Raw genomic sequence first — 24214 nt, forward strand, 5'->3', positions numbered from 1 at the left:
GAGGGACTTGTGGTGGGTAGAGCTGGTTGTTGCTCTGGTGAGCAGAGCTCAATAAAATTTTAATCCGCTTCTCTGATGATCATGGGGCTGGTTTCCCTCCCTGTTTGTTGTTTGGCCTGAGATGACCAACACTGGAGCCTACCTGGCTCTTTGGTGGGGCTAATGGTGGACTCTGGATGGGCTGTGCCAAGGAGTACTTCCTAGAACTTCTGCTGCCAGTGTCCTTGTCCTCAAGGTGAGCTGCAGCCACCCCCCACCACTGCAGGAGATCCTCTAACACTAGCAGATAGGTCTGGTTCAGTTTCCTATGGTGTCACTGCTCCTTCCCCTGGGTCCCAATGTGCACACTACTTTGTGTGTGCCCTCCAAGAGTGGAGTCTCTGTTTCCCCCAGTCCTGTTGAAGTCCCACATTCAAATCCCACTAGCCTTCAAAGTGTGATTCTCTAGGAATTCCTCTTCCTGTTGCCAGACCACCAGGTTGGGAAGCCTGAGGTGGGGCTCAGAACCTTCACTCCAGTGGGTGGACTTCTGTGATATAAATGTTGTCCAGTTTGTGAGTCACCCACCCAGCAGTTATGGGATTTGACTTTATTGTGATTGCACCCCTCCTACCATCTCATTGTGGCTTCTCCTTTGTCTTTGGATGTGGAGTATCTTTTCTGGTGAGTTCCAGTGTCTTCCTGTCGACGATTGTTCAGCAGTTGTTATTCCAGTGCTCTCGCAAGAGGGAGTGAACGCACATCCTTCTACTCCACCATCCTGAACCAGTCAATCTCCCAGTGTATCTTTTTGCCTTCTAGATTCCAAGCAATATGCCAGAAATTGCCAGAATTCCCTATGGACTTTTCATTCTTCATTCTTTATTATTATTACTTTTGGCCAGCTTGTCTTTTGGTCATCTTATTTTTTTTTTGCTGGCCTCACTTTATTTTATTTAGTTATTAAAAAATACTCTTTCCTTTTGTAGAGAGCCCTTAGGATCTACCATCTTAACAACTTTACTATATAACGTACACAGTATTAATTATATTAACCATGTTGTACATTACATCCCTAGTACTTGTTTATCTTTTTTTTTTTTTTTTTTTTTTTAACATCTTTATTGGGGTATAATTGCTTTACAATGGTGTGTTAGTTTCTGCTTTATAACAAAGTGAATCAGTCATACATAAACATATGTTCCCATATGTCTTCCCTGTTGCGTCTCCCTCCCTCCCACCCTCCCCATCCCACCCCTCCAGGCTGTCACAAAGCACCGAGCCAATATCCCTGTGCCGTGCGGCTGCTTCCCACTAGCTATCTACCTTACTGCGTTTGTTAGTGTGTATATGCCCATGACTCTCTCTCGCCCTGTCACAGCTCACCCTTCCCCCTGTTTATCTTATAACTGGAAGTTTGTACCGTTTGACCACCTTTATCCAATTCCCCCCTCCCTCCCTACCCCTTACCTCTACTAACTACAAATCTGATCTCTTTTTCTCTGAGTTTGCTTGCTTTTTGAAGTATTACTGCCTACAACACTATGCAAGTTCTTGGTGCACAACATGCTGATTTGATATTTCTATACATTACAAAATGATCACCACAAAAAAATCTAGTTAATATCCCTTGCCATACAAAGTTATTAACGTTATTGATTATATTACCCACACTGTACATTTCATCCCTGTCACTCATCCATTTGCAACTGGATGTTTGTACCTCTTAATTTTCGTCACCTATTTCATTCATTCCCCTACCCGCTCCCCTCTGCAACCACCCATTTGTTCTCTGTATGTGTGAATCTATTTGTTTTGTTATTCTTATTCATTTGTTTTTTAGATTTCACATATATGTAAAATCAGATGGCATTTGTCTTTCTCTGTTTGACTTATTTCACTTTGCATAATACACTCTAGGTTGATCCATGTTATCACAGATGGCAAGATTTCATTCTTTTCTATAGCTGAGTCATATTCCATTGTGTGTGTGTGTGTGTGTGTACACATACATACACATACCCCACATCTTCTTTATCCATTCATCTAACCATGGACACTTAGGTTGCTTCCATAACTTGGCTATTATGGGTGCAATGAACATTGGGGTGCATATATCTTTTCAAATTAGTGCTTTTGTTTTCTTTGGAAAAGCACCCAGAAATGGGATTGCTGGATTATATGGTAGTTCTATTTTTAATTTTTTGAGGAATCTCCATACTGTTTTTCATAGTGACTGCATCAATTTACATTCCTGCCAACACGGCACAAGGGTTTCCTTTTCCCACATCCTCACCAACACTTACTATTTGTTGTGTTTTTGATAATAACCATTTTGACAGGTGTGAGGTGATATCAAATGTGGTTTTGATTTGCATTTCCCTGATGATTAGTGATGTTGAACATCTTTTCATATGTGTGTTGTCCATCTGTATGTCTTCTTTGGAAAAATGTTTATTCAGGTCCTCTGCACATTTTTTTAATCAGGTTGTTTGTGTTTTTGATGTTGAGTTGTATGAGTTCTTTGTATATTTTGGATATTAGCCCCTCATGAGATATATGATTTGCAAATATTTTCTCCCATTCAGTAGGTTACCTTTTGTTTTGTTGGTTTCCTTTGCTGTGCAGAAGATTTTTATTTTGATGAATTTTGACAGATAACAAGAAGATAGTCTGTTATGTTCAGAGCGGCTCTGAATCAGGTCAGCTAATGAAAACCTTGGGAATGGAGCTTTCTAGTGAGCAAGGACATCAGATGTTTACAGTTCCTTGGTAATGGGGCTTTTGTGGACCTCCAAATCTGTTTTTCCTCCTCCAGTGTCTGCAAAGACTGTTTCCACACATGCATCAAGTTAGGGAGAAGGGGAATAAGAATAGTGTAAATAAATTTTAAAAACTTGTTTTTCGTACTGAGAGTTGGCTATTTTTCTTACATAACTACTATTCAGATTTTTTAAAGTGTGTAATTCATTTTCAGCATTCTGAAAAAGTTGATTTTGACATTTTTGGCAGAGTGTTCATTGTTTTTATCGAGGAGTGGCTTTTCAAGGTCTTACTATGCAATTCTGGTAAAATTCCCTCCTAAATGTACTTTAAAAGTAAATGTTTATTACACACCTGCTACATTAGAGATAATATTTTAATTAATAGAGTTAAAAGCAAGCTAAGACGAATTCATGATAGTTAGCAATTACTAAGTGGCAATGGAGTTTCTGGTAAAATGCTAAGTGCATTATTGAATGGTCTCATTGAATTTACACAATTAATCTGTAAGGTAGTTTTTATTATCTCCCTTATCTGGATAAGGAGGCTCAGGTTTAGTGATATTAAATTACTTGGCCAAGGTGTTAGAGTAGGTTTGGGGCTAAGACACTGCTTGATACTAAGATTAATACTCTTTAAAATATTATGTAATAAGGGTAACTTCAAATGCATACGTTATATTGTTTAATTAACAGATTTATGTATACTCAACATTTATATTTTATAAGCTGCTTTCATAAGAATTTTCGTGAAAAAACTTACCTAGGGATACCCTAGATCAGGAAAAATTTTGAAATCTTCATTTAAATAACTCTTAACGCTGTCACACTAGACATACATCAAGATGTTATCCTGCTGATCTCATTCAAACAGTTGTTTTGAATGTTTAAAATGTGTTTAAAATGAGTTTAAAATGTGACCTAAAATCTTTTCCTTCATCAATAGGGAAAGATCAAAATTATCTTCTAGAATTTAACCAGTGAATAAAGGTGGATGCCCTTCATAATCTCACTTCTATCTCAACAAGGAAGCCTAGAAACTTCATTTTCTGAACTTCAGTTGTCTTGGAATTTTTCATTTGCAAATGTTCTATTTTATATATGTTCTTTTAAATTTTTCCCAGATTTTTAATATCAATTTTAATCTAAGGAGCCATAGTTCAGAAGCATTTAATACTTGTGCCTTTCATGATACATGATAGATATCAAAATAGTGGTATCTTTGGGCAGGGGAGGAAAGTCCTGGGAAGTGGCATGTGACAGCTTTCTGAGATGCTGAAAATATTTTTTATCTTGACAGGTGATGGTTACATAAAAGCATCATATATAAAAAAATTGCTCAGTAAATTTAAGATTTATATCATGCATTTTATTGTATAGTGCTGAAGGATATTTCAAATAAAATAAGTATAACAAAAATATAATTTGTGTTGTGCACAAAACAATAATCTAATTTTCCTCTGTTCCTTTTTGTAAAAGTTCTAAACATCATTTAAAAATTACCATCATTCTTCAAATGTCATGTATTCTTTTAGCATAAATGCTGATTTAAAATTCATTGTGTGGCCACCATGTCCTGCCTGCCATCTGCCGCACACGGTGGGGTGTTACTACAGGACCTTGCTTCAGACAGGTCTGGACTCAAAGAGGGCTAAACATCCTCAACAGAAACTCTCTGGTAATTAAGCAGCATGCAGCAACAAATGAGCACAGCCACATGGCTGACAGGGTCTTGGTGCTCTGGCCAGGTGTCAGGCCTGAGCCTCTGAGGTGGGAGAGTCGAGTTCGAGACATTGGACCACCAGAGGCCTCCCAGCCCCACATAATAACAAACAGTAAAAGATCTCCAAGAGATCTCCATCTCAACGCTAAGACCAAGCTCCACTCAATGACCAGCAGGATACAGTGCTGGACACCCTATGCCAAACAATTAGCAAGATAGGAACACAAATCCACCCATTAGCAGAGAGGCTGCCTAAAATCATAATAAGTTCACAGACACCCCAAAACACACCACCAGACGTTGTCCTGTACTCCAGAAAGACAAGATGCAGCCTCAACCACCAAAACACAGGCACGAGTCCCCTCCACCAGGAAGGCTACACAAACCACTGAACCAACCTTACTGACCGGGAGCATACACCAAAAACAACAGGAAACACAAACCTGCAGCCTGCAAAATGGACACCCAAAGGCAGTAAGTTAAGCAGAGTGAAAGACAGAGAAATACACAGCAGATGAAGGAGCAAGGTAAAAACCCACCAGACCAAACAAATGAAGAGGAAATAGGCAGTCTACCTGAAAAAGAATTCAGAGTAATGATAGTGAAGATGATCCAAAATCTTGGAAATAGAATGGAGAAAATAAAAGAAATGTTTAACAAAGACCTACAAGAACTAAAGAGCAAACAAACAAGGATGAACAACAATATAAATGAAATTAAAAATTCTCTAGAAGGAATTAGTAGCAGAATAACTGAGGTAAAAGAACGGATAAGGGACCTGGAAGATAAAACAGTGGAATAACCACCAGAGAGCAAAATAAAGAAAAAAGAATGAAAAGAATTAAGGAAAGCTCAGAGACCTCTGGGTTAATAATAAATACATCAACATTCGAATTATTGGGGTCCCAGAAAAAAAAGAGAAAATAAAGGGGGCTGAGAAACTATTTGAAGAGATTATAGTTGAAAACTTCCCTTATATGGGTAAGGAAATAGTCAAGTCCAGGAAGCTCAGAGTCCCATAAAGGATAAATCCAAGGAGAAACATGCCAAGACACATGTTAATCAAACTACCAAAAATTAAATACCAGAAAAAATATTAAAAGCAGCAAGGGAAAAGCAACAATTAACATACAAGGGAATCCTCGTAAGGTTAACAGCTGCACTTTCAGCAGAAATTCTGCAAGCCAGAAGGGAGTGGCAGGACATATTTAAAGTGATGAAAGGGAAAAACCTACAACCAAGATTACTCTACCCAGCAAGGATCTCATTCAGATTCGATGGAGAAATTAAAACGTTTATAGACAAGCCAAAGTTAAGAGAATTCAGCACCACCAAACTAGCTTTACAACAAATTCTAAAGGAACTTCTCTAGGCAGGAAACACAAGGGAAGGAAAAGACCTATGAAAACAAACCCAAAACAATTAAGAAAATGGTAATAGGAACATACATATCGATAACTACCTTAAATGTAAATGGATTAAATGCTCCAACCAAAAGACATAGACTGGCTGAATGAATACAAAAAAAAGACCCATATATATGCTGTCTACAAGAAACCCACTTCAGACCTAGGGACACATACAGACTGAAAGTGAGGGGATGGAAAAAGATATTCCATGCAAACGGAAATCAAAAGAAAGCTGGGGTAGCAATTCTCATATCAGACAAAATCAACTTTAAAACAAACACTATTACAAGAGACAAAGAAGGACACTACATAATGATCAAGGGATCAATCCAAGAAGAAGTTATAACAATTGTATATATTTATGCACCCAACATAGGAGCACCTCAATACGTAAGGCAAATGCTAACAGCCATAAAAGGGAAAATCAACAGTAACACAATCATAATAGGGGACTTTAGCACCCCACTTTCACCAATGGACAGATCATCCAAAATTGAAATAAATAAGGAAACACAAGCTTTAAATGCTATGTTAAACAAGATGGACTTAATTGATATTATAGGACATTCCATCTAAAAACAGCAGATTACACTTTCTTCTCAAGTGCTCATGGAACATTCTCCCGGATAGATCATGTCTTGCATCACAAATCAAATCTTGGTAAATTTAAGAAAATTGAAATTATATCAAGTATCTTTTCTGACCACAACGCTATGAGACTTGATGTCAATTACAGGAAATATCTGAAAAAATACGAATACATGGAGGCTAAACAAAACACTACTAAATAACCAAGAGATCACTGAAGAAATCAAAGAGGAAATCAAAAAATACCTAGAAACATATGACAATGAAAACACAACAGCCCAAAACCTATGGGATGCAGCAAAAGCAGTTCTAAGAGAGATGTTTATATAATACAATCCTACCTCAAGAAACAAGAAACATCTAAAATAAACAACCTAACCTTACACCTAAAGCAGTTAGAGAAAGAAAGAAAAAAAAAACCCTCAAAGTTAGCAGAAAGAAAGAACTCATAAAGGGCAGATCAGAAATAAATGAACAAGAAATGAAGGAAATGATAGTAAAGATCAATAAAACTAAAAGCTGGTTCTTTGATAAAATAAACAAAATTGATAAACCATTAAGCAGACTCATCAAGAAAAAAAGGAAGAAGACGCAGATCAATACAATTAGAAATGAAAAAGGATTAGTTACAACTGACACTGTAGAAATACAAAGGATCATGAGAGATTACTACAAGCAACTATATGCCAATAAACTAGACAACCTGGAAGAAATGGACAATTTCTTAGAAAAGCACAACCTTCTGAGACTGAACCAGGAAGAAATAGAAAATACAAACAGATCAATCACAAGCACTGAAATTCAAACTGTGACTAACAATCTTCCAACAAACAAAAGCCCAGGACCAGATGGCTTCACAGGCAAATTCTATCAAACATTTAGAGAAGTGCTGACACCTATCCTTCTCAAACTCTTCCAAAAGAGTTAGCAGAGGCAGGAACACTCCCAAACTCATTCTATGAGGCCACGATCACCCTGATACCAAAACCAGATAAAGATGCCAGAGAAAAAGAAAACTACAGGCCAATATCACTGATGAACATAGATGCAAAAATCCTCAACAAAATACTAGCAAACAGAATCCAACAGCACATTAAAAGGATCATACATTATAATCAAGTGGGGTTTATCCCAGGAATGCAAGGATTCTTCAATATATGCAAATCAATCAGTGTGATAAACCATACTAACAAATTGCAGGAGAAAAACCATATGATCATCTCAAGATGCAGAAAAAGATTTTGACAAAATTCAATACCATTTATGATAAAAAGTCTCCAGAAAGTAGGCAAAGAGGGAACTTACCTCAAGATAATAAAGGCCATATATAACAAACCCACAGCCAATATCGTTCTCAATGGTGAAAAAGTGAAACCGTTTCCACTAAGATTAGGAACAAGACAAGGTTGCCTACTCTCACCAGTGTTATTCAACATAGTTTTGGAAATTTCAGCCACAGCCATCAGAGAAGAAAAAGAAATAAAAGGAATCCAAACCGGAAAAGATTAAGAAAAAAAGTCACTGTTTGCAGATGACATGATACTATACATAGAAAATCCTAAAGATGCTACTAGAAAACTAGTAGACCTAATCAGTGAATTGGGTAAAGTAGCAGGACACAAAGTTAAGTCACAGAAATCTCTGGCATTCCTATACACTAATGATGAAACATCTGAAAGAGAAATTAAAGAAACACTCCCATTTACCATTGCAACAGAAAGAATAAAATACCTAGGAATAAACCTACCTAGGGAGACAGAAGACCTGTATGCAGAAAACTATAAGACACCGATGAAAGAAATTAAAGATGATACAAACAGATGGAGAGATATACCATGTTCTTGGATTGGAAGAATCAACATTGTGAGAATGACTCTACTACCCAAAGCAATCTACAGATTCAATGCAATCCCGATCAAACTACCAATCGCATTTTTCACAGAACTAGAACAAAAAAATTCACAATTTATATGGAAACACAAAAGACCCCGAATAGCCAAAGCAAACTTGAGAAAGAAAACTGGAACTGGAAGAATCAGGCTGCCTGACTTCAGAGTATACTATAGCGCTACAGTAATCAAGGCAGTATGCTACTGGCACAAAAACAGAAATATAGATCAATGGAATAGGATAGAAAGCCCAGAGATAAGCCCATACACCTATGGTCACCTTATCTTTGATAAAGGAGGAAGAATATACAGTGGAGAAAAACAGCCTCTTCAATAAGTGGTGCTGGGAAAACTGGACTGCTACATGTAAAAGAATGAAATTAGAACACTCCCTAACACCATACACAAACTCAAAATGGATTAAAAACCTAAATGTAAGGCCAGACACTATAAAGCTTTAGAGGAAAACATAGGGAGAACACTCCATGACATAAATCACAGAAAGATCCTTTTTGACCCACCTCCTAGAGAAATGGAAATAAAACAAAAACAAATGGGACCTAATGAAACTTCAAAGCTTTTGCACAGCAAAGGAAACCATAAACAAGATGAAAAGACAGCCCTCAGACTGGGAGAAAATATTTGCAAACGAAGCAACTGACAAAGGATTAATCTCCAAAATATACAAGCAGCTCCTGTAGCTCAATATCAAAAAAACAAACAAGCCAATCCAAAAATGGGCAGAAGACCTAAATAGACATTTCTCCAAAGAAGATATACTGATTGCCAAAAACACATGAAAGGATACTCAACATCACTAATCATTAAAGAAATGCAAATCGAAACTACAATGAGTTGTCACCTCACACTGGTCAGAATGGCCATCATCAAATCATCTACAAACAATAAATGCTGGAGGGGCTTCCCTGGTGGCGCAGTGGTTGAGAGTCCACCTACCGATAAAGGGAGTACGGGTTTGTGCCCCGGTCCGGGAAGATCCCACATGCCGTGGAGCGGCTTTGCCCGTGAGCCATGGCTGCTGAGCCTGCGCGTCTGGAGCCTGTGCTCTGCAATGGGAGAGGCCACAACAGTGAGAGGCCCGCGTACCGCAAAAAATAAAATAATAAATGCTGGAGAGGGTGTGAAGAAAAGGGAGCTCTCTTGCACTGTGGGTGGGAATGTAAATTGATACAGCCACTATGGAAAACAGTTTGGAGGTTCCTCAAGAAACTAAGAATAGAACTACCATACAACCCAGCAATCCCACTACTGGGCATATACCCTGAGAAAACCATAATTCAAAAAGATTCATGTACCACAATGTTCTTTGCAGCACTATTTACAGTAGCCTGGACATGGAAGCAACCTACGTGTCCACTGACAGTTGAATGGATAAAGAAGATGTGGCACATACATACAATGGAATGTTATTCACCATAAAAAGAAATGAAATTAAATTATTTGTAGTGAGTTGGATGGACCTAGAGTCTGTCATACAGAGTGAAGTAAGTCAGAAAGAGTAAAACAAATACCGTATGGTAACACATATATATGGAATGTAAAAAAACAAAATGGTTCTAAAGAACCTAAGGGCAGGACATGAATAAAGATATAGACTTAGAAAATGGACTTGAGGACATGGGGAGGAGGAAGGGTAAACTGGGATGAAATGAGAGAGTGGCCTGGACCTATATACACTACCGAATGTAAAATAGCTAGTGGGAAGCAGCCACATAGCACAGTGAAATCAGCTTGGTGCTTTGTGACCACCCAGAGGGGTGGGATAGGGAGGGTGGGAGGGAGACGCAAGAGGGTGGGGGTATGGGGATGTATGTATATCTGTAGCTGATCCACTATGTTATACAGCAGAAACTAACACACCATTGTAAAGCAGTTATACTCCAATAAAGATGGTAAATAAAATTAAAAAATTGTGTTTCAACTCGGTACTTTAACATATAATTCTGATATAGTTCCCATAGATATATAAAGTGATTTGAATGAATCATAACTTTAAATGTTGTCAAATATATATAGGCTTTTATTTTTTTTTTTTGGCTTTGATTTTTTTTTATTGGGGTATAGTTGTTTTACAATGTTGTGTTAGTTTCTACAGTACAGAGAAGTGAAGTAGAGTTCCCTGTGCATACAGCCGTTTACATTTGTTATCTATTTTATACATATTAGTGTATATATGTCAATTCCAATCTCCCAATTCATCCCATTCCCCTTTCGCCCCCTTGGTGTCCATATATTTGTTCTCTGTATCTGTGTTTCTATTTGTGCCTTGCAAACAGGTTCATCTCTTCCTTTTTTCCAGATTCCACATATATGCATTAATATATGATATTTGTTTTTCTCTTTCTGACTTACTTCACTCTGTAAGACAGTACCTAGGTCCATCCACGTCTCTACAAATGACTCAATTTCATTGCTTTATATGGCTGAGTAATATTCCATTGTATATATGTACCACATCTTCTTTATTCATTTATCTGTCGATGGACAATTAGGTTACTTCCATGACCTGGCTATTGTAAATAGTGCTGCAATAAACATTGGGTGCATGTGTCTTTTTGAATTATGGTTTTCTCTGGGTATATGCCCAGTAGTGGGATTGCTGGGTCATATGGTACTTCTATTTTTAGATTTTTAAGGAAACTCCATACTGTTCTCCATAGTGGCTGTATCAATTTACATTCCCACCAAAAGTGCAAGAGGGTTCTCTTTTCTCCACACCCTCTCCAGCATTTATTGTTTGTAGATTTTTTTGATGATGCCCATTCTAACTGGTGTGAGGTGATACCTCATTGTGGTTTTGATTTGCATTTCTCTTACAATTAGTGATGTTGAGCATCTTTTCATATGTTTTTTGGCCATCTGTATGTCTTCTTTGAAGAAATGGCTATTTAGGTCGTCTGCCCATTTTTTGATTGTGTTGCTTGTTGTTTTGATATTGAACTTCATGTGCTCTTTGTATATTTTAGAGATTAATCCTTTGTCAGTTGCTTCCTTTGCAAATATTTTCTCCCATTCTGAAGGTTGTCTTTCCTTCTTGTGTATGGTTTCCTTTACTGTGCAAAAGCTTTTATGTTTCATTAGGTCCCATTTGTTTATTTTTGTTTTTATTCCCATTACTGTAGGAGGTGGATCAAGAAAAGATCTTGCTGTGATTTACATCAAAGAGTGTTCTTCCTATGTTTCCTCTAAGAGTTTTATAGTGTCCAGTCTTATATATAGGCTTTTGAAATAACTTGGTCCACAAATTTCCTGAAAAATATTTTTAAGTTACTGACAAAACATCAACCAAATACTGGATTAGTTCTTTCAGGATTACTAAAAATAATAGTGCTGGGAAACTAATTTTATTTTGATCATGCTCTTCACTCTCTGACATTTCATATAGTTATTGTCTTTTCCAGTAGAAATATAGTTTGTTAATGACTCCTAGTAAACATACAAATCATCCATGTTGGGAGTTTATGGGTATAATGTAATCATCCCTGATGATTCTAAGCAGTTTTTACATAAAATAGCTACAAGGTCATTCAAACCCTTAAATGGTCCTTTGGAATCACCTTATTAATCACACTTCTTAGCTAGTGGGCCAGGTATGACAACATGGAAACAGAAAACTCAGCGAATAGAATAATGCAATAAATTCACATTTGTGATTTACCGAACCTGTCACCATATACGTAGCTGAATTTCCTGGAAATACTCTCAGACCCGCAAAATTAGTAGACACATCTACATAACAGGATATTAGATCCCAGGTAGATCCACATAAATAAATAAACTTTGTACTAAATAAATTGTATGCAAAACTTTACAAAAAGAAATTAGAAAGATACTTCTCAGGAATTTCCTAAAAAAAATTCCCAGTACAATTTTATTTTACTGAATTTTCTGTCATTTACCTTAATTGAAAATTGACTCTCAATTGGAAAGAAAGGGATGTATTTTTTGTCTCTTCTAAATCATAAATATTTTTTAGCAATGTATAACTCTTTTTAATAATCTTAAACAGTTCCTATTTTATCTACTCCCACTCATCTCTCCACATTCATTAAGGACCTTGTACCTGGCTTGCTATCTTCATCCCTATTAAACATGATTCAGCATCTTGCATGTTTTCAGAGACCCTGTGGTCAATATATTCAGCGCCTTATTTCATAATGCTCTGACATAGAGTCCAGCGTTGTGCTCTGCTCCCGCTCAGCCACCCGCCCCGGACATGGCGCCACCATGCCCAAGTGCCCCAAGTGCAACAAGGAGGTGTACTTTGCTGAGCGGGTGACCTCCCTCGGGAAGGACTGGCATCACCCTTGCCTGAAATGTGAGAAACGTGGAAAGACGCTGACCTCAAGGGGTCATGCCGAGCATGAAGGCAAGCCCTATTGCACCCACCCCTGCTACGCGGCCATGTTCAGCCCCAAAGGCTTCAGGCACGGTGGGGCAGAGAGCCACACTTTCAAGTAAACCCAGGTTTTGGAGACCCATCCCTGGCTGCTTGCTGGGCCGCTGCCCCTCTAGGGCGATGGCAGGCCCTCCCCACAGGCATCTGGGGCTCCCCTGTAGACCCTCAAGCCCTCAAGAAACCCGGCCACTTGGAAGACCTACAAAAAAAAAATTATCTCCCAGATCCCCTACCTCCTAATACCCTAAGGGGTAGGTTCTCAACATACAAATTTTGGGAGGACACAAACATATAGTCCAGAACACTTAGATTAGAATTTCCTGTGGTAAACATACCTAGAACCTATGGAGTATGAAGCATGACTTCCAGGAGAATTTCACCTGCTATGTCTCTGATGTATAAAATGAAAATAGTTCATAACTTAAGTGCTCCCAGCTTTGTGAGATAATGACCTACTGAGTTAACGGAGTCCTGATCTTTTAATACAGACTATTAAGCACGTATGTGTCCAGTAGTGTCCAATGCAGGAACCAGAGGCCTAGGAAACATGTGGAATGTCCCAGGACTTTTCCTGCTTTACCCATACCTTTTGATCAATTGTATCTTTGAAATTATTAGGAAGGCTTGGTACTGGGTAAGATCTCTAATTTATTAGCTCATACTGGTGTAATAATGATATTGTCTACTGGACCAACAAACCACTGACTATGGCACATTTAGCAAGAAAAAAGAAGGGAAATTATAAAGGACAAATGTCACCAATGAAATTTGGAGAAAATATTTTTAGACCCATGAGGAAACTTGCTAAGTGGAATGATAGGGAGAAATGACCAGAAGGAAAAAACAATGGAAGAAAGGAGTTAAAAAATCTGACCTGCAAGGTCCACTCATTCTTCTTTTCTGTAGGATACCCCAGGAAAAGAAAAAAAAGAAGATGACCTAGGTAAAGAGACTGCTGATGCTTGCTATGAAGAAGATAGTTTATCTCTAAAATGCCCTAGAGAATGTCCCTGGCCAAGGATTATCTAATAGAACTCAGGGTCTATATGACACGGTTCCCTGGAGAATGTCAGAGCTATACAAGTTTCTGGAGTATAAAATAAACATCTTTCAAAATTTAACTACTGCTGCTGTACGAGATGATCCCTTGAAACCCAGTTAGAGAACTCATCTTTTCTGGCCTGGAGGGGCAAAGTTTGTGTGAGAAGGACCTGAGGAAAATCTAAGCTTTATGGTAGATTTTATCTTTCATAATATTTAGTAAAACTTGGTACTGATGAGTCTGATTTGACTATCCAATCCTGCGGATTAGGTTAATAGGCTAAAATTCTACCCTGGCAGTTGCTAGCAGCAGTGGTGATAATGACACCTTTAAAAGAGAAGGAGAAATACTGTCAAACTTGGTTTTTCTTATTATTGGAAGGCCTACTTTTTCTTTTATGCTACCTGGAGCTATTTCCTGTTCATTCACAAATTAAAGTAAGTCCTACGATTATAGGAAGTCTTATAGTTGGAGAACAAGATCAAGTGACCACTGAATCCTAAGAATACTCCGTAAAAGAACTTGAATCTTTCAGTGAGAAATGCTAGCAGAAGTCTGGTCTGTATAGACATGGATATGTGCTCAGTTGTCAGGAAGGTACATTGCTAATTTCAGGTACACCTGAAAAAATGAAATAATAGGACCATAAATGCCTAAGAGGCTACAAACTTCTGTGAGCAGATGCTTCTCAATAATATGAGTTAGTTTGTTCCTTGGAGTTAAGGACAAGCTGTAACAAATCTATTTTGAGAAGAGTTACTTTCCCACACCCTTCCCCACCTACAAATGGGATACTTCTTTGAAATTGGTTGGTTGAACTGCTATAAGTACAAGACCTTAGACTAGTTTATTGATGACGAAAGAGAGAGCCTAATTTAGAGTTGTTGACACTAATGATAATAGCTGTGGTCCACAATGGGGCAGGGATAGAAGCTCCTTATTTAAGAGTTCCTTATTTAAGCATGCCAAGAAAATATTGTGGAGGAAGCAACTAAGCTGCTGGCTCATTTTCTGTACATAGAATGTGTGTTGTGTGGATCCAGAGCATGAAAATGACAGAATACATTCAGGAGAAAAATTAAAAGAGAGAGAGAAATCAAACCAGTTCAAGCCAGAAATTCTGAGACTAGCAGAGTTATTAAGGTTTTGGTAAAATCATATTCCATATCTTTTCCTTCCCAGCCTTAAAATTCCACTCCCCTACTGATGTTTTTTCGAATCACCTCCTTAAACAAAAGTAATACTTGCATTCAAAACTTTGTCTCAGGCTCTGCTTCAGGGAAAACTCAAAGTAAGAAACAGAAGTAGACTAACAAAGAGCTATCATTTACTCCTTTTAATCCTTGGTTGGTTTCCCATAATCTTTTTCCACTCTAGGTGTCACCCAAAGTAAAAAATTAAAATTTTAGCTAACATCTCAAATATTATCAGTAATTATATGAAATGTAAACCAACTAAACACTACAATTAAAAGATTATGATTCTCACATTGAATTTAGGGGAGAAATGTCTACAGGTCACATATTAAAAAAAAAGCACATTAAATATAAGAACAAAGAAAAATTGAAAAAAACAAATTTCATGTCATATTACCTAACCAAAAAATTGTAGAAAAATTAAATGTAAGTTTAAAAAAATTTCTAAAGAAAGATGTTTTATAATCAGGAAAGTATCAATAAGCTTGGGATATTGAATAATTTAAAATTTATATCCAATTTGTAATAGAGCTTTAAAATATGTACAACATATAGAGAGTTTTTGTTTATGATAAATTCTTTAATCTATCATCAATTTTAATAAAACTGATAAAATAACTAAATGGAATATGGTACAAATTCTACCAAAACCATATAATTAAATATCTCAAATTCTTCAAAAAGTTGACTGTGTTTACATAGCACAGTTACAAAATGTGGAAAAGGTGAAAATTTGTCAGTGTTTTTTGCATCATCTTTATGAAACTACTCTTATATGCCTAATTGGTCAATTTACTTTTTATAATAGTAGAGATTTTATATTCTTATACTCTTATAGATTTTTAAAGATTTTAGCATAGGTGAGAACATAGTTTTCCACACAATACTTATAATGCCTTGCCTAGATTAGATGATTAATTAATCATTATTAATAAGTGAACAAATGAATATCATTGGTTTATGGGTACATAATAACATAGGTACTTATTTTTGCCATGTTTAACAGAAACAAATTTATTGATGTGCCTTATTGCAGTTATTTCATTCACATTGTTGAATCATGACCACCACCTCCCTGCAGAAGATTTCAAGAATATGTAATGGAAAAGAGTTTCAGAAAGAATCTAAAGTGTCTTTAGGAGAACTTGGATTACTTTAGATCTTGTCAAATGAATTAGTGATTATATCCTATCTCTACAATTTAATCCATCTTAAAGTTCTTTACTGAAATAAAACATTGCAAAACCATTTAGTTATCAAGTTAGAAAACTTGTTAATACCTTTTCACAATTAAGTAAGCAAAAACACCACAAGCTCATTCTGTAACCACTTTTTTAAAAAAATTTTTATTGTATAGTTGACTTACAATGTTGTATTAGTTTCAGGTGTACAGCAAAGTGAATCAATTATACATATGTATATTTCCATTCTTTTTCAGATTCTTTTCCCATATAGGTTATTACAGAATATTGAGTAGAGTTCCCTGTGCATACAGTGGGTCGTTATTAGTTATCTAGTTTCTATATAGTAGTGTGTATATGTTAATTCCAGTCTCCTAATTTATCACTTCCCCCCACGTTTCCCCTTTGGTAACCGTAAGTTTGATTTTGAGATCTGTGAGTCGGTTTCTGTTTTGTAAGTAAGTTCATTTATATCATTTTTAATTAATTACACATATAAGTAATATTATACGGTATTTGTCTCTGTCTGATTTACTTCATTTAATATGGTAATCTCTAGGTCCGTCCATGTTGCTGCAAATGGCATTATTTCATTCTTTTTTATGTCTGAGTAAAATTCCATTGTATATATGTACTACATCTTCTTTATCCATTTCTCTGTTGATGGACATTTAGGTTGCTACCATGTCTTGGCTATTGTAAATAGTGCTGCAATGAATATCGGGGTGCATGTGTCTTTTCAATTATGGTTTTCTCTGGATATATGCCCAGGAGTGGGATTGCTGGATCATATGGTAGTTCTATATTTCGTTTTTTAAGGACCCTCCATAGTGTTCTCCATAATGGTTGTACCAATTTACATTCCCACCAAAAGTGTAGGAAGATTCCCTTTTCTCCACACCCTCTCCAGCATTTATTGTTTATAGTCACTTCTTAGTTGCATTCTTTGCACACCTTTTCCCCAAATTACTTCTCTATACCAGGTCTCCACAATATGTCTCATTAACAAATTAATCTGCTTTAGAAGAGGTGTCAATTCTGGAATACTCTCCTGAAATCAGTCCTTTATTAGCAAAGTAGCCTATTTAAGTTTTAAATCTGACTGTGTCTTTCCTTTTGCTTGGTTAAATGCCCAACCTCTGAAATAGCTACAAGATGAAAGTCAAAATGGTAAGTATGAAGTATAAAGTCCCCCATGATCTGATCTTTACATATTTTTCTAGCATAATCTCTTGTCACTTCCTAATTTTCTTTAAACTCCAAAAATTATTCAAATAATATATTTTATAGAGCATTTCTTATTCTGTGACACATGCCAGGAATGATTTACTATTTTCCAACTGATTTACCTAGCTAGCTCCTGTTTACCTTTTAAATCTCTGCTTGTGTACTTTCTTTCCCAGAAAGACTTTCCAATTCCATATTATATCATGTGCTATCACTTTCATTAACATCCTGTAAGATTAAATTTACAAGACTACATTATGATAGCTTATTAGTACATCTATACCTGTCGTTAGAGTGAGAATTCTTTAACATCAGGAAGTATGTCTCAGCTTTGTATTTTCATTCTTTAGCACAGTGCCTTACAAATTGTAATCTCTCAATAATTTGTTATAGCAAGAATGAAAAATAATTTTGCAAAATTAGTGCTATGTAAGCTCAGTAGTGTTAGGCAGTTTCTCTAAAATATAATATGCTTTCTTATGCTATGGTAGTATTGCGAATGTGAAAGATTTCAGAAGTAACCAATCACATTCCATACCCTGATAGCTTTCTTAGAAGATTTATTATGAAACAGAATGTAAATTACATTATCTGCTGCCTCCCATCTCCTTTCAGCAATGAAAAAAGCACAGTTATCTGGCAAAATAATATAAGGCAAATTTTAAGAGATTCTAAATAATTTGGAGAGATATTTTTAAGAAAAACTTTTAGAAAGATCAATAGCAATGAATTATAGTCAAGATTTAAGTTACTCCTTATGAGTATAGATAACCCATTTTTTCATCATCATTTTGTGTACAGATGTTTTACTTTAACTATGTGCTTATGATTGCTGTCATTTGAAATTAAGGGTGGATCTTATCCTTTAAAAAATCAAAATAAAATTTCCAAAAGTTTCAATATGCACATTTTAAATTTGTAGAAAAATAATAGCTTTGTGCTTGGAGAACAATTATAAAAGACCACTCATTTTGATTCCTAAGGCAGTCATACACTCCTTAATATTTTTTTATTTGATATATATGTTTTAAAGTGTTAAAAAAGATTTAACAATGTTTTTTATTCACTAATTTCACAAAATTGTAGAGTTAATATTTTCATATTTATTTACGTAATACTTTAAAAAAGGAAAATTACAAAGATAATAGTGTAACAGTTCTAATGGCGACACAGGTGCAGGATAAGTTAATTCGTCAAATCCTAACACACTTTTAGATCACATGACCAGTTTTGTTTTATACATACATACAAAATAGTTGTCTTAACATTTCAGTACCAATTAGATAAAATGCTAGATTAGACAATGAAAAAGGAGTGTTTTTAAAATTTTAAAAAAAGTAATTAGAGACTAATTCAATCAGTTTCTGACCTGTAGTTAAATGTAATGATACAGATGTGCTCTTTTGTGTTTGACTTCTTTCATCCAACTTGATACTTGTGAGGTTTATCCACATTGATGCATATACCAATAGTGTGCTTCTTTTACATTACTGTGTAATATTTTATAGAAATATACTGCAATTTGTCAATTCTCTTGTTAAGTAGATGACATTTTGTACATGTGTTTTGTTAGACCATGTTTGTTTATAAACCTAAGACTGTAATGCCAAATCAGTTTTAAAAGTGATTGTACCTGAATTTGTGGCTTTTGCCTCTGTGATGGTAGACACTCTCTAGCACCAGCAATGCCTCTGCCTCTGTGAGCTAATGGCAAATGAGGAGGGGCCTAAAAAGGACTTCTTTACCATGGACCAAGCCAATTGCCTGCAAAACAGTTAGCTAGGAAAGCTCTTTGCAAGAGTTTGTCCACTACCAGAAAGGTGAAATCTTAGTTTGTCATACATAGTAAAGCACAATCAAACACAATGATATCAGACATTATCAGAATTTCCCCAAACTCCTTATTTGTAAACTCCTTTTCCACCATTTGATATGGAAAATTATAAGGTCTTCAAAAGACAGCTGTTCTTCCTGAATAAAGCTATTAGATATGTGCAGGCATAAGTGAAGCCCAACTGTCTAACCCATTTGAAAATATCTACCTGGCTTCTATCCATGCAAAATATTATGCCAAGAAACATTAAGTAGCATGCCATGTAAGTGCTGATGGTTCAGTTCGATGGGAAACAGGACTTTTCTTTTGAAAAAGGTTTTATCTTTTTATTGGCAGTTCTGAACACTAGATACTTTTGCCCATTGTGTTGAAACTACCTAATGTATAACAGCAAAAGGAAAAATAGAAGACAAAATCAGGTTTTTACAAGATTTTCTTTTTCATTTTCGTTCGTGTATTAATATTTTAGTAAAAATGTAGGGACATAAAATCCAAATCAGAGCAATTTTATTGCACAAACTTCAACAGTTCATCATTAAAATAATTATAGATAAACTTTGACATTTCCTGCATTTGGAAGTTTGTACAAGAAGTAAATTTTTATTGATGTTAGCTAGTGTTCGTAGTCTTTTTAAAAAGTCATACAATGAAAATTTTGTAACTATGAATGGTGATGGTTGTTAACTAGACTTAGTGTGCTCATCATTTTACAATATATACAAATACTGAATCAGCATGTTGTACACCTGAAGCTAATATAATGTTATATGTCAGTTATCTCTCGATTTTAAAATGGCACTTATGAGACTCCTAAGAATAAAATATTTAGCAATGCTGTTATTAATCACATAAAAATCATACATTGGATAACATCCATTTAGTATGCTTTTTGAAATAAAATATTCTACATGCAAGAACATATTTTTAATGTTATCTGTCTTCTGATCTTTTTCTATATATTTGCAATTAAAATGTATTTAAATGTCTTTAAGAAAAGTGATGATATTAATTTACACCTCCACAGGCAGTGTGTGAGAATGCTACTTAGTACACATCTGTATATATATTTTGTTATTTTTTAATTTTAATGTTGGCCTAATATTATGGTGGGTAGATAATGTTTTATCTCATTGTGATTTTGTTTTGCATTTCTCTGATGACTGTTTGCTTATAGACTATTAATATGCTCATTTTATGAAATTCCCATTTAACCCTTTAGCCCATTTTTTTCTATTAGTTTTTTTTTGTTTTTGTTTTTGTTTTACTGATTTCTGGATAAGAATCCTCTGTTTGACATATATGTATATGTGTTCAGGTTCCTGGCTTGACTAAACTTTTTTAATATTTAATTTTGATGAACACGTTTTTAATGAAGACTTTATCAAATTTATTTTACTGTTAGTACTTTTTGTGTCTCATTTAAGAAATTATTGGCTTCCTCAAGGCTATAGAGATATTTTCCTATTTATCTTCTAAAAGTTTTATTGTTTAATTGTATGCTCCATCTAAGATTTATTTAGTATATAAGTGCTAATTTTTTTTCCAATATGGATATCTAACTAAACAAACACCATTAATTGAAGAATCTTTTCTCCACTGCATTTTGGTGGTAATTTTGTCATAATTCAGGATACATGTGATTTTGTGTCTGCTTCTGTACTCTTTATTGTGCTCCATTGCTGTATTTGTTGTGTTTACTACCAAATCGCTATAGTGTTCTCATAATAAATCTTGATATCTAACACACTCACATTTTGTAATTCTCCCTCAAGAGTGACTTGCTATTTTTGTCTTTGTATTGCCAAATACATTTTTAATTATCTTACCAATATCCTCCAAAAATATCTTGCTAGGACTTTGAGAGTACATTAATACTATAGGGTAAATTTAGGGAGAATTAATGTCTTAAGAAGTATTGTCTTCTGTTTCATAAATATGATACATCTTTTCATTTATTTAGTTTTCACTCAGAATTTATTATATAGTAAATAACTTGTTATTCTCCAAGTGAATGATGTATATGCAATATTTTCAAAATTTATTTGGGTACAGAACCCTTTTTCCAGAACATCTTTTAAAACTAGCATTTAGCAGTGCATATTTTGGGAAACATTCTCTTAAGAGGATGGGGTTAAAATAGCTGAGGTGATGGATTACATTTCTGTATCAATCATGTAATATCCTGATTCATAGATTAAAGTAACATTTCTTTACCTTGGAATAATATAATGCATTTGGATGTGTGTAATCTAAGAAAACGCTTTCTATTGCTTGGTGTCAATGCCACTAAATTTATAATTTTATTAATGACTAGCATTCCATATACCCACGGATTCCTTATTTTTTACTTATATTCAGTTACTTAATTTCACAATATCGTGAGAAAGGTAATGCCCCTAATTTATAGAAGAGAAAACTAAAGGACAATGAAGACATTATGATTAGAATCATACAGTTAATACTTTACAAAGCTGGGAATCAATTCAAGTGGTTTGACATCCCAAGCCCCCACCCCACCAAAATCCCTTTGGTTTACCTATTTTAAACTGCCATTTGACATTCAGCATATTATACTTTTTAATTCAGAAATAAAATATCATACAAACACTGATGGCAAAAATAATACTTGTATACAATCTCAACCTTCATGACTAAATTACTTAAGGAAAGAAGCTAAATAATCAGAGGATATCTTAATTATAAATCTGTGAAAGAGGCAACTGTGCCAACTCATTAAAACTGATACTGTAAGTTTGTGGCTTGAATATTACTTATGAAAATAAACATCTGTTTTAAAAGAAATGTATGGCCTTGGGAAAATAATCACATTGATAGAATGCATGTTATTTATAAAAAGAGTTTCTTCAAAATATCAGCTTACACTGAAGTCTTCTGTGGTAAACTGATGAACAGAACCCATGATGTTGCCTGTTGGTAATTGTCTAATGATTTCACATATGTAAATTCTATCTCCTTCAATGGATAGTAAACTGTTTTAGGGCATTTTAATCTTTCTTATGCTTATTTTGTTGTCAACCAATATGTTTAATGAAATACCAAATATGTAGGTGTTAATAAACACTTCTTTGCACAATTAATGAATGGAATCAGGGCCAGAGGCAAAAGTTGATATATATATGTATGTATATATATATACATATATATTTGTGTGTGTATATATATGTGTGTGTGTATATATATGTATATATATACACATATATATACACACACATAAAAATGGCACATAAAAATGGTTCAATGGATGTTAGTGTTTGAAAATAGCTGTTTTTTTAAAAAATTATTTATTTATTTTTGGCTGTGTTGGGTCTTCGTTTCTGTGCGAGGGCCCTCTCTAGTTGCGGCAAGCGGGGGCCACTCTTCATGGCGGTGTGCGGGCCTCTCACTATCGCGGCCTCTCTTGTTGCGGAGCACAGGCTCCAGACGCGCAGTCTCAGTAGTTGTGGCTCACGGGCCTAGTTGCTCTGCGGCATGTGGTATCTTCCCAGACCAGGGCTCGAACCCATGTCCCCTGCATTGGCAGGCAGATTCTCAACCACTGTGCCACTGTGGAAGCCCTGAAAATAGTTTTTAAACTGTAGTAATTTACAAAAATTTTGTTTATCCTTGGAACAACAAAAGATTTGTATCAGGCACAAATTATATAATTAGTGATATTTTCTGAAAAAGTTATCCAAAATACTCGAAATTCTAAGTTGAAGGTAAACTGTGTGAAATGGTTGAAAAATAATTATAATTCCAAAGAGAACTGATGATCAAACATGTAGATTTTTAGTAGAAAATGCAAATTAATTATTAAAGAATAAAAGCAATTTGGGCCACCACAATGTATGGAAGATCCTATTACATTACTAATAGTTTCGTAACTCTCAGACTACCAGGTTGGCAGAACTACACCTCCACTACTTTCATATCACATACTTTTTTATTTGCCTCCTTTAGTTTTCCAGTTTATCCTATGACTTATTAAAATATATCAAATATTTTAATCTAGATGAACTCTATTTTTCTGCACCTTTAGAATTAAGGCAGCATATATAATAAAGTTAACAAATTAGTTGGTATGAATTTAAATATATTGCTTAAATATTATCTGTTTTCTATAATAGCTTTTTTAATAATTTAAGAACTGAACATCAATTGAAATGACATATTTAAATACTACCTCTTTTGTCTTAATGAATTAGATTACCACTATGTGATTTTGTATATGAGGAAACAATTCCAAGGCTACATGGTTCTGTATCAACTGCAGAGATAGTGAAAAATCGCTTACTTTCTCTTGATGGCCTTAGGAATAATGGCAATAACAAGGATATAACATTCTGTCATTCTAACTGCAGAAAATAAAAACAGTATTGGTTTTCCTATACTAACTGATATTATGTCAAAATAATTTGTATTAAACTGAATTAATAATCTAGTGTTTCTGCTACTCCTGATAGCAACCAAATTTGAATCTCCAAAATAGTTTTCATTTGGATAATCGTAAACTTGTTGAAGGCAATTTAAAAGCAATAATAAAGGATATAACCTTGATTTCCACTTGGGCAGAATAAGTTAGCAGCAGTTATGGTGGTGCTGAAATTCTCCAGATGTTTCTAATGAGAGCAATTAATTCTCTATCCTCTAATGACATTAATTGTTCAATACAGAACATGAAGGATATGCCCTCTGAGAAAGAAGATTCTAAGTCTGCTGTTAGAAATCAGATTTCTTTCTGTAAGTTAAAAAATTAGAACTATTGTGATATATGTATCTTTGGAAACAATTTGTATTGTTCAGAAGGAAATTAGCAAATTGTTCTATATTTAGATAATAAGTTATTCATTTTCATATCTCTTATTAAACGTGATATACATTAAATTACTGTTAACCTGTAAACACACATATAGTAACAAATGGTTTTTATGACTTTATGTAGAAAAAAATACAAGTGACAAGTG

The 24214-nt window shown here is 35.0% G+C and overlaps 1 pseudogene; it reads left to right on the forward strand.

Moving 5' to 3' along the window:
• Positions 1-12598: 12598 nt before the first annotated feature.
• Positions 12599-12832, forward strand: LOC115849209 (cysteine-rich protein 1 pseudogene; annotated as a pseudogene).
• The last annotated feature ends 11382 nt before the right edge of the window (positions 12833-24214 follow it).

Source organism: Globicephala melas, chromosome 7 (genome assembly GCF_963455315.2).
Source record: "Globicephala melas chromosome 7, mGloMel1.2, whole genome shotgun sequence".
Taxonomy (NCBI): Eukaryota; Metazoa; Chordata; class Mammalia; order Artiodactyla; family Delphinidae; genus Globicephala; species Globicephala melas.